This window comes from Lemur catta, chromosome 6 (genome assembly GCF_020740605.2).
Source record: "Lemur catta isolate mLemCat1 chromosome 6, mLemCat1.pri, whole genome shotgun sequence".
Classification (NCBI taxonomy): domain Eukaryota; kingdom Metazoa; phylum Chordata; class Mammalia; order Primates; family Lemuridae; genus Lemur; species Lemur catta.
The window spans coordinates 22,031,100-22,042,997 of NC_059133.1; the positions used below are offsets into that span (position 1 = coordinate 22,031,100).

At 35.5% G+C, this 11,898-nt stretch overlaps 1 long non-coding RNA gene across 1 annotated transcript; it reads right to left on the minus strand.

The window, feature by feature from the left end:
• Positions 1-824: 824 nt before the first annotated feature.
• Positions 825-6,636, minus strand: LOC123639412. The gene is made up of 3 exons (XR_006735722.1): positions 6,558-6,636; positions 5,547-5,670; positions 825-1,050 (listed from the first exon to the last, which is right to left on the minus strand). It is a non-coding gene; the product is annotated as an uncharacterized LOC123639412 (long non-coding RNA).
• Positions 6,637-11,898: the final 5,262 nt, after the last annotated feature.

The following is an 11,898-nucleotide window of genomic DNA, read 5'->3' on the forward strand; positions in this document are numbered from 1 at the left end:
AACCTCCTAAATCCATGCCTTGGACTCATTTTTGTGACAAAGAATTCTCATCTATGTGTACACTTGCTTCTTTGTTCGTGCCAGCAATTTTTCACCCTAAATATCTGCTGAGTTTTTATATATAACTTAAATGAAAACACATTTGCAGATTTTTTTTAAGCATGTGGCTCATTCATTATTTGTCATTTCCTCGAAAGTGTAAGATATTCTCCATCACCATAACAGTAATGTCTATTAAGTTTTAGTAATATCTCCACACAAAGTGTTCGTCCTCTACAGTCTAATTTCGAGACAATTTCTCCTGGTCATTAAAAAAAAAATTAAGGACTAATCTACAAAAACATATAGGCTCCCATAAACTGTTGTACATTTCATATATTTCAAGTGGAGTATGTTCAAAATAAGGCAGTTAGATCTATGTTAAAAATACATCAGCATAATCTTATCTTTTTGTGGCAGCTCATGTAGATATTACTATTTGAACTCCACAGGGAATCTCATTAATTTTTGAAACTCTCTGACCTCAGTACAGTTGAGTGTAAAAATAATTACAAATTAAGAATGAAAGAGCATCACTTGAATTCTGCATAGCCATATGCTCCACGTTGCACAAAACATTGCTAACTATCATCAAACAGAATTTTTTCCAGATATAAATTTAAACAGCATGGATAAATGTCACCAGACAGACATAAAAAGCAGCTCATCCTTCCACTCAGCCCCGCTCACACCTCACCTCCGACGATTCTAGTAACACAAAGCCCCGAGAACACAGGTTTTCAGGCAAGTGACAGCACAGATGATACCCTCACGAAAATATTTCCCCTTCCAGACTCTCTTTAGAGCTCAAAGTCTCAGCCGCAAGGATGCAGAAATACAAGAATCAGAGCATAAATATTTTCTTACCTAAAACTTGTCCGAAGACGGTCTTGTCATTGTTGTCACCTCTGGTGTCCCCTGTCCCCTCTCGCCATCGCGGAAATTGGCTCCACTATGTTTATCGCTCTTTGCCTCAGTTACAGCTGTAACACTCATCTGCCTGCAAAGAGCCTACGAGGGAGAAAGGAGAGAAAGAGAGAGGATTTGCGCTTGTGTGTGTTTGTTCCTGTGTGTGTGTATGTGTGTGTGTGTTAAAGAGAGAGAGAGAAAGAGAGAGAGAGAGAGAGAGGGGAGAGAGAGAGAAAGAGAGAATGAGAGAGAGAGAGAGACTGCTGACTTTAGCCTAAGAATCTAAAACCTCTGGCCAAGTCAAGCCTGAACAAAAATGATCAAAGCTCTGTCCTTCATCAAGAGAGTAGACAGATATTTTTTCTCCTTCACTGAAAAGTGGGACCGTCATTGGGGATTCTCACCAGGAAAGTGCAGACAGAGGCAGACCTTCTCCAGAGTGCCAGTGCTGCCCAGCGGTCCGTGCAGAATACAGGTACCTATTGTTCCAGAGACAGATATGTAGCCAGCCAGTCAGACTCTGACAGATCTCAGCAAACCAGTGAGCCTGCCTTCATTTTAACTCCTTATTTACTAGTGCTTTTTGGTCAAATGCAAAGGTCTTCTCATCACCCCGGAGAAATAAATAGGGATGATGCAGATGAACTCCTGGCAGGAACTACTTCTCTATCTTTCACAAAGAGGGATTTTTCACTATTATTATTGAAATGCTGAGTTTGATGCAAATATTTTATTTTATCTTTTTCTGGGAAGAAATGAAGCATGAGATTACATGGGGGAAGTCTTAGCGAGTATAAGAAAACCTTGACATCTAAGGTGAACAGTGAAGCCAATTTAAAAAGGAAGAGAGAAAGCGGGGTTATTCAAAACACCTGAATGTAAATATATATACTCCAACATGAATACGGGGGACCTAAGCTGAAGGGGTCCCAACCTTTTGCATAGGGGTGTGGCACATTGAAAACCTGTACAAAAAGCCACCCCGTAGACCTGTTTCCCTGGAGGCTAGGGTCATTTGGGTCACTTTTTTTCTAGACCCCACTGCTTTTTTAAGTACCCCCAAACCATCTCTTGTCCCCAGTGCTACACCAGTATCTAAATTATGCCTATGGCCGTAAAACAAAATTAAGGAAGTTCAGAGAAAAACAACTTATTCTACATTCTCCCTGATAAATCCCAAGATCCAGAGGGTACATTTGATTCTTTAAATCTCTGGACCTTAATAGATTGCAGTGGATTTCTAACTTTCATCTTTGTGTATTAATTGAATCATTTTCTTGTAAGGAGTAGAAGAAGACAAAATGCCTTGCATTTGATTGCTTTGCAATAATGGAAGGCAGGCAATAGAAAAATGTAAAGAAAAGTAGCTTGTCATTGAGTTAAAACAAGAGATGGACCTATCCTCCCCCAATAGACTTAATATACAAGCACTTTGGAATTTTTTTTTTTTGGTATGAACACCAATTCTCATTAATTGTTATTCACCCAAGAAACATACTCTGATATAGTAGGTGTAGTGCATAGTGTATAAAATAGTTATGAAATGCCTTTGTCAAATCCACACTCAGGCATCACTTTATAAAGCCAGAGGGTAAATACTCAATGCAAGAGGGGAGGTTTAACCATGCGTGGCTGTTAACGGTAATGAGACATGTAGAACATATCTGTGCACTTTTGAACAGCTTCTTCTAAATATCTACAGTTTGCTTTATTTATTTTCTAAAAAGGAACCAATAAGAAATTGCATAATGATGTTTCAAAACTCTGTTTAAAAAACCCGAGAAAATATAGTTACCTCCTTTCACATCACCTCCTGTCCTAATCCCAGCATTTTGAAACCATTTCAAGTCATGCCAATTTAACCAGGACTCTGATCAATTAATATAGGCTTTACAAACTCTTTCAGAAGTTAAAATTGCTTGACTTGGTGACTTCTGAAAAAGCTGCCTTGTGGTTTGTACTCAGGGAGTGCTTCTATTATGCTCAGAGGGGAAAGGACGTCAAAAGACTTTACCTGAACAAGGAGAAAAGTATGTAGGGTTTCTTATTAAATCATGTAGCCTGTTTCTTCTAAGTGGGATGAACTGATTTTTTTTCCCAGACCCATTTTAAAGAACATGCATATTTTTGTAAGTTCAAGGGACAACCTCATTTATCATGACTATCTCAATAGCAAAAAAGCAGAAGCCCATTCAATAAAAGAAAGTAGGATAGATGATAGGTAATCCTATAGAACAGAGCTGGATCACAGTGGAGGTGACAGCTTCCATGCAAAGCCCCTATGACTACCTCTAATGCTGCAGTTTAAAAGGGACATCTAAGCTCTCATTCCTGAGCATGTGATAAGACTTAGGTGTAAGTACCATTAATTAGCGTATTACCCAGGCCCCATCCAGATGTTATCATCTTTCGTGTTTTTTTTTTTTCTTTTGATCTTTCTGTCCCACTTCTGTTATCTTCAGAAAACCAAGCTTGGTGTGCCAAACAGATTTTAAATATTGAGCTCTTAGTGTGTTTGAATACAGACAGTTCTCACAGTCGGGGTCCACTATTTTCTGGAGGCATATGCAGAGGGTTATCAATAGTAATGAAAGTCACGGGCACGTGTAAATAAAAAACACATACACCATAAAGAATGTGGATGTGTGTGTAAAACTGAGTATAAGTATTTGTGCAAGGTACACATTTTTATATGCTTCATGAGTATCATTTTTTTAGCAATAAAGTTTTTTTGTGAAGTCTCTACTAAAATGTCTCTGTCCCTAGAATACCCCTGAGATCCATCACATAACTCTGAGTTTATAATTCACATTTCAGTCCCCAATTTGCCAAATAATTCATGTCAAGCAAAAGTGCAAATGAAATACCAACTGTTCCTTGAAGAGAGGGAAAAGAAAGCACAATTGCTAGATGTGCTGGGTTTTTAAGGAATAAATACATGAGGGTTAAGGGGCACCACTCATTAACAGTAATAAGAGGTAGGCTAATTATCCTGATATTCTACTGGGTATTTATTGCTTTTCATCACATAGCTTGACTGAGAGACTTGAAATTAGGTTTCCCAGAAGAAATGAGAAAGGAAAACAGAATATCTTCTTTATATTACAGAATATTCCAATTTTTATAATTTTCCCCCAAGCAGGCTGCAGACACATTCAGTTATTCATTCACACAATAAACCTCATGCTCATATAACTTCTGAAGGACTCTCTGGGAATGTTTGAAGGTAACCCAACTCCAGCAAAGTTAAAAATAGTCTCTCCACCAAATTAAACATTATCTAAGTTCTCCATGCAGTTATTAAATACATAGAAGATCACCTCTGTGCATAATCTACAAATGGCTTAGATTACATATTAAAATTCTAATTAAAAGTCTTCATCTTATCTCAGTTGGCCGATTTGAGATTAGAGAGTAAATACAGATTTGGCATGAAAGCTCATGAGGAATCGAGATTTCTGACGATGGCAAGTTAGAAATTAATGGCAGTTTTACAAAGTATGGCTAATAGAAATAAAATAACACAAAATTATAAACAATTTCTGAGACCCTGTTTAGACCGTGAGTATTTAGTGCTATAAAGAGATTTCCTGGTTACTTCATTTCACAAAACTTTACTTTTGTGAGAGTAGGAGAAAGATAGACATGAAAGATGAAATTTCTGCAAAGTATGAAAGGAAAATATTCCCATGGTTACATTTAAAATTGAAATTAAAAAAAATTTGACTATGCACTTTGGCTGAGTAGAAAGCACCTTATGAAATATAAATTATGGCTTTCTAATATTTAAGATCCTAAATAAAAAAAATATTAGATTTCCACTTAATCCATAACCACAGGAAAACACTATTTCTGAGAGTACTGTCCTGAAAAGTCATGGAAAATTAAATTTGAGGTACTTTACACCATCAAAATGCCTGCAATATTTGACAATATGGCCATTTGATAATTAATAAAAGAAAAAGTATGCATTTTCCCTAACAGTCCTCTCACTGCCACACAGTAACACATGTTTTATAGAGTCTATGTGATCAACTTCCTGACATACAGTTTAAATTAGATAAATCTTTGGTTTCAGAAAAGCTCAATGAAGTATTTCACTCATTAGTTAGTGAGCAACCAGGTATTTTGAGGTAATAGTAGAGTATCTTGCCTTCCTTATTCAAAAGTATCTGCTAAAAGTCAACTCCGAGAACTTGCATACTGAGCACAGAATGTTAATATTTTGAATGGTAACAAAGGGAAAGTATTTGAATTGCTGCATGTATAAATGAAACAATATGTTTTCCATGTTTTCATAAAAGCCCTCTTAAGTAGTTTGAGACTTATAGCACAATGAAAAAACAAAACAAAACATGTAGCTGATTGATAAGAGTTATTTATCACAAAAGCATTTCATAAAAGTTAGGAAAATCTCAGAAGGGAACTAGGCAGAAAAATTGGCAAAGATTTCCATACATTTATTTTGTATAGCATTTTTAAAAATCACAGAATATTCTAGAACATGAACATTTCCTTTAAGAATTGAAATTTTGGAAATTTTTCTTAATAGACATATATTATTCTGTATCTCATTCTTGGAGTGAAATAGGACCTACCTGGCTGCTCCAATAGCTGATTCCAGGGCTTCACAGCAATTGGTAGAGTGTTCTGATGCCTTCAAAGCTTCAGCTGAATGTCTCTTCCCTCTTCCTCCCCATGTACAGTCCTCCCCATCCAAATCTTTTGATAAAAGTCAGCATAAAGCATGATTTATTAATATGGCAAAGTCATTATACTACTGAGCTAAAATGTTATTGGACCTTTCCCTAGCCACTGCTGTTGAAGGAAGTCTTTAAAAACCAATTTAATTTCCTTCCACCCAGTCAAGTTTTCTCCACAGATAATTGGCTTTCATTATATGCACAAAAAGCATCAGTAAAGTCAGTATGTATGAGGCATTGAAATATTTTCAAATGAAAGTATGTCTGTATTTATGTTTGGTTGCCCAAACACACCGCCATTTGATTCTGTATAACTGATCATTAATACTCTTATAATGTAGAAGAAAGCACTGTGGAAATTGCAAAGGCCACACAAACAGCCAAGTTAGTCATTTGTAGCAGAGGAAGTCCAAGAAAAGTCAGTACTGCTGTTGTCATATTCTTTTACTTTAAACAAATACTTTGTGTAAAGCAATGTATTCTCTTTGCTAGTTGTGAATTTTTGCATGCTCACTACTAGAACATTCCTGTTTTATTTCCAGACTTTTTACTAATCATCATTTACAAAACAGCTCTTTCAGGATTTATAGAACTTATCTTAATGTATTATTGTCATCAAAAGTGTGTTTGAAATGCTACTGCAGAAATGCTAATTGTTCATAAGTACCTTGAAACATTAGATTAGCAATGTTTATAATTGTCTAAATACAGCATGACGATATAAAATCAATTACCATGCACATCAATCTTTGACATTTCAGTGCATTACAACTGTAGTAAAGTTGCCATCAACTTTTTTAAAAAGCCAGTTTCTAGTGCCTGAAAATCTAATGAAGTAGTATTTGACTGTAAACATTGGAAAAATAAGCACAGTAGCATATGCAGTGCAGAAATTGGTCTACTTACTTGAATACTCATCTTCTCTGAATTTAGACTCCATTCTCGAATTTGAAGAAATTCACATTTGAGAACTTTTCAGTGTCCTCTTGATCCCAGGATCCCTCTTCCACAGGTCAACTATTATCAAATAAAAACATACCTGTCTAAATAACGATACAAATATTTTATACACATCACTTAACTTCTGGGAATGGACGGATATTCTGAAACTCCTTGCTGACACACATGTCTGTTGCTATCTATCGTCAGATTAGGTTCATCGGAGCTTGTGTAGTCACAGTCTCCTTTATTCTTCCCTCCTAGGGCCCAAAGTAGTGAAGTAGGAATGGCTGCTCTGTGATTTTTATTTGCTTTTTGATTGGAAGAAGAGGGCTAGTGTTTTTCAAGATCAAAGACAGACATGTCATGGGATGAAACATAGTTTTCTTAGTTAATTTTGGGTCTGAGATTTGCTCCATTTCTGAATGGAAAATAAACTAAAACAAAACACAGAGCCTGACAATTCACTGTGCCTTCTTCCACCAAGTCACTGTGATTTAAAAGAAAAGGACAATTAAATGAGAAAAGAAAGGACACACACTAAGCAAATTACTTTCTCCTCTCAGTCCCGCACCATCCCCTAAACCTGTCTGCAGACCACAGTCTTCCTCCTGTTGAATAGTAACTATTTCTGAACAGACGGCACTCAAGGAAGCTAAGGTCAGGCTGCATCGAGTTGGCATTTGCAGTGATAACAAATCAGAAATGATAGCATCATAGAGATTTATGAATTTTTTACCCCTGCAGTCACAAACATCAGACGTTTACTTTATAAAGAGAGCTTTTAGATCCTTCCTGCAGTTTCCATAGTGATTTCATTTTTTCCCTTTTATCACAGATTGGCTGAAGAGCTGCTACCCTTTGTGCGTTAAAAGGCTTGTGCTACCAACTGTCGATTTAAAAGGTAGCTGAGGCAGAGATGCAATATATACTGCCAAAAATAATTGAAACAGAGACATGTCAGTGAAAGGTTCCAGAATTTTTTTGTGTGTATCAATGTGATAGTACAGGAGAAAATAATTTTGCCTGAATTCTCGTAATTACTTTGAGTTAAATGTAGTTATATTTTATGCTGTGTACCATACTTATATTAAAACACTCATCATACAAAACATAATCCTTTCATAAAAGGCTTTAATATAGCTTACACTGTTCCAAGTGTCTGGGCTTGTTAAACATAAAAGTTCATTATGAAAACATTTTTACTTCAGTTATTTTAGTTTCAGCTGCAATGTTTATTCCAGTGTTTATTCTTCTTTTCTTATCTCTCAGCTTATTCAATTTTATTTTATTTTTTTCTGTTAAGAAAAAGTGTGCTCCATTTCTAAATTAATCCAGACTAGCCATAGAAAAACAGTAAAAAACTGTGGAAGAAACCCACGCATTTCTAGCTAGCGCTTAATAAAATGAGGGTTCAGACCTTAATTTAGTTCTACCTTGTTTTATGTACGTCTTCCCCCTATTAAAATTGAGCATTTAAATGGATTTTAAATGTTATACTGATTTTTCTTTCAACTCTCATATTATTTAATAATGTTGGCACCTGAATAATCTTAGTCATAGGTTGCTATAATCCTAAGAGAAATGTCTGCTCTCTAACTACTTATTAAATATATTGAATTCTTGTCACAATGCTGTAGATATATTACAAGTAAACTTTTAGCTCAATATTTTTTTTAATACTGGGAAGAAAATAACACCACTGCCAATTACTACTACAGTCCATGTTGTATTTCTATAAACAGTCGGCCCTCCGTATCTGAGGGTCCCACACCTGTGAAATCAACCAACCATGGATCAAAAATACTTCAAAAAACCCAAAACAATAAAAAATAACAATACAACAATTAAAGTAATGCAAATAATAAAACAATACAGTACAACAACTATTTACATAGCATTTGCATTGTATTAGATATTATAAGTAACCTAGAGAGGATTTAAAGTATATGGGAAGATATGCACAGGTTATATGTAAATACTATGCCATTTTATATGAGGGACTTTAGTAACCTCAGCTTTTGGTATCCAAGAAGTCCCAGAACATATGCTCCATGGATACTAAGAGAGGACTGTATTAAACTATTCAAATGACATTAAATATAAAAATAATCATATTAGAAAAAAACATTTCTATGAAAGTAGTTAAGATATACAGTTGACCTTTGAACAATGCAAGAGTTAAGGGCACCAACTCCAAGTCTAACAGAAAATCCGAGTATAACTTTTGACTCCCCAAAAATGTAACTACTAATAGCCTACTGTTGACCAGAAGCCTTACTGATAACATAGTCAATCAACACATATTTTATATGTTATATGTATTATATACTGTGTTCTTACAATAAATACGCTACAGAAAAGAAAATCATAGGGAAGCAAAAATACATTTACTATTCATTAAGTGAAAGTTGATCATCATAAAGGTTTTCATCCTTGTCCACTTCATGTTGAGTAGGCTGAGAAGGAGGAAGAGGAGAGATTGTTCCTTCTGTCTCAGGGGTGGCAGAGATGGAAGAAAATCTGCATATAAGTGGACCCTTACAGTTCAGATCCATCTTGTTCAACAGTCAACTATATTATATATTTTATATTAAAATCTTCCAATTTCTATAAAGATATAGAGGTCTGTGGGCTCTGTCTTATGGTTATTACAACATTTATTTTATTCCATTTCATACTTTTTTTTTAATTTTCAAAAAACATATAGCCTAAATAGGCTAGCTATTTCTGAATTTTCACTCAATGTTAACAAAATTATGTACCATAGTAAGATTTATTTTTCTCTTTTTCATCCTATTTTCATCAGGGAAAATAAGTAATAAAATGGGTTTTTAAAAACAGGATATGAATTGACATATATGGTGAGAACCAAGAGATAGTGGGACAAGTAGACATGGTATAAGGACACTATTTTAGTTAGGCCCTTTGAGGGTCAAGAAATAAAGATTTCCTTGACTCATCCTGGTGAGTAGTATAGTTAATTGTAAGAAAACACAAAGTAATAATTAAAATGGAACTCTCACTGCAGTCTACAGATTCATACTTCTGAACTGCATAGAGACTAAAATAGGAGTCAAAGAAGCACTAGAGAACTCATCAACTAGAATTAATGAATTCAATCATTGAACATATCACATGCCACACACTTTGGTAGATGTTGGGTATATCTCCATTTGTGAACAAGAGACATGCCTTCATGAATCTTTGAGTCTGGAGAGAAGGTGGGGTGAAAAAAGGAGCAGCAAGCAAATAAAATATATAATTTTATTAAAGAGAATAACATTGTCTTCAGGACAGGCATTTGTAATCTGATCCCTGAAGAACGAAGAGGTGGCTGTCACACACAGCCTATGTGGGAGGAATGTTCCAGACACAGCAAGATTATTCTACTATAGAAGTGAAAGAGGTCCAATGTAGATGCAGGATGGTGAGTAAGAGTGAGGGCAACTCCAGACTTGGTTAGAGAAGGCATAGCCTGTGGTTTCTGGTCAATTTAGTTCAAAGGGAATATAATTGAAGGGTTTTAAGCAGAGGAGGGACATGATGAAATTTTATTTTTAAAGATCATTCTGGATGTCATGTGTAAAATAGATTGGAACAAGATGAATGTAGAAACAAGGAGATAAATTAGGAAATTAGAGATCCAGTAAAGATGCTCATAGCCTGGACTAGAGGAATGCTGTCAAGAGGAGACGATGAAGATGGATTTGAGTAGATAGAGGAGGTAGAATTGTCATCCTGTGGAGATGGATAGGCTGTCAGTGGGGAGCCAGAAAGAAGAGTCAAAAGCTCCCAGGTTGTTGTAAAGCAGTGGAGGAGAGGGTGCTGTGGCATGGGAAATACAGAAAAAGGAAAATATTTGTCAGGGTGGGAGAGCAAAACTTCAGTTCCAGACTTTTTAGATTTTAGACATCCATGAATGTCTCAGAGGTGTGGTTTGGGTTGGGGATATAAATTTGTGAGTTGTTAGTATAGACATAGCATTTAAAGACATTTTTTTCTTTCCTGGAAAAAAACAGTCACCTGGGAAAAACCTGTATGAAAAGAAGAAAATGAGCGCTAAGTTGGAGATCTGAAAAATGTTAACATTTAAAGTTCTGATAAGAGGAGGAGCTGAGAAACAATCGAAGAGGTAGGGAGAAAACAAAGAGACTAGGTGCCTCAGAAAGTCAGAAAAGAGACTATTTCAGAAGGAGGGAATGGTCAACTATGCAGAATATTGCGATGAGATCAAATAAGACAAAAATAGAAAAGAGTACTTTGGATTACATGGAATTCATTGGTGACATGATGGAATACTAGAAATAGAAACTATGTTGGAAAGTGTTGAGGGATGCCTGGGAAAAGAAAGTGGAGATCTTTATATTTGGACAAATTTTTGAGAACTTTGGTCATGAAAGGAGGTAGATGGTCCAAAGGCTTTTGGGGAGGAGATGAACTCAAAAGAGGTTTCCTTTTTTGTTGTTAATACAGAAGATTCTGGAACATGTTAACAATGATCAGATTAATCCATCCATAAAGAAGTGTTTAATAATTGAGGAGAAAGAGAAAACGAGGATAGAACTGAGGTCCTTGACAAGGTAAGAAGAGATGGGATTTAGAGCTCAAGTGGGAGGATTGCCTTTTGTGAGGAGAAGGGACATTTGCCTTATTGTAACTAGAGAGAGGAGAAGATGGGTGAAGAGCCAGGGAGGTGCGATTTGGGGTGAGAGGGGAGTAAGTTCTTGGCTGACTAAGAGCTTCTATTTTCTAAATCAAGTATGAGCCAAGGTAATCAGCTAAAAGCAATGGCAGAAGAGAGCTTGCGAAAGTCTGAAGAGAGAGAAAGTATGAAATGTGTCATCTTTCATTAAAGAAAAATCATTTATGACACTTGGTAGAGGCAGTAAGGAAGACTTTTAAAAAGCCTCCAAATTGGAAAGGAAGAAGTCAAATTATCCTTATTTGCAGATAACATGATTTTATATTTAGAAAAACCTACAGACATCACCAAAAGCTCTTAGAGTTGATAAATAAATTCAGTCAAGTTGCAGGATACAAAATCAACATTGAAAAATCAGTAGCATTTCTGTACACCAATTTCAGTGATCAATCTGAAAAAGAAATCAAGAAAGCAGTCCTATTTACAAAAGAAAAAATATCCCTTAGGAATAAATTTAACCAAAGAAGTTAAAAAAAAAAAAAAAAACTCTACAAGGAAAATTATAAAACAATGATGAAAGAAATTGAAGAGGACATGAAAAAGATGGCAAGATATCCATGCTCATGGATTGAAAGAATTAATGTTGTTAAAATGTCTATACTA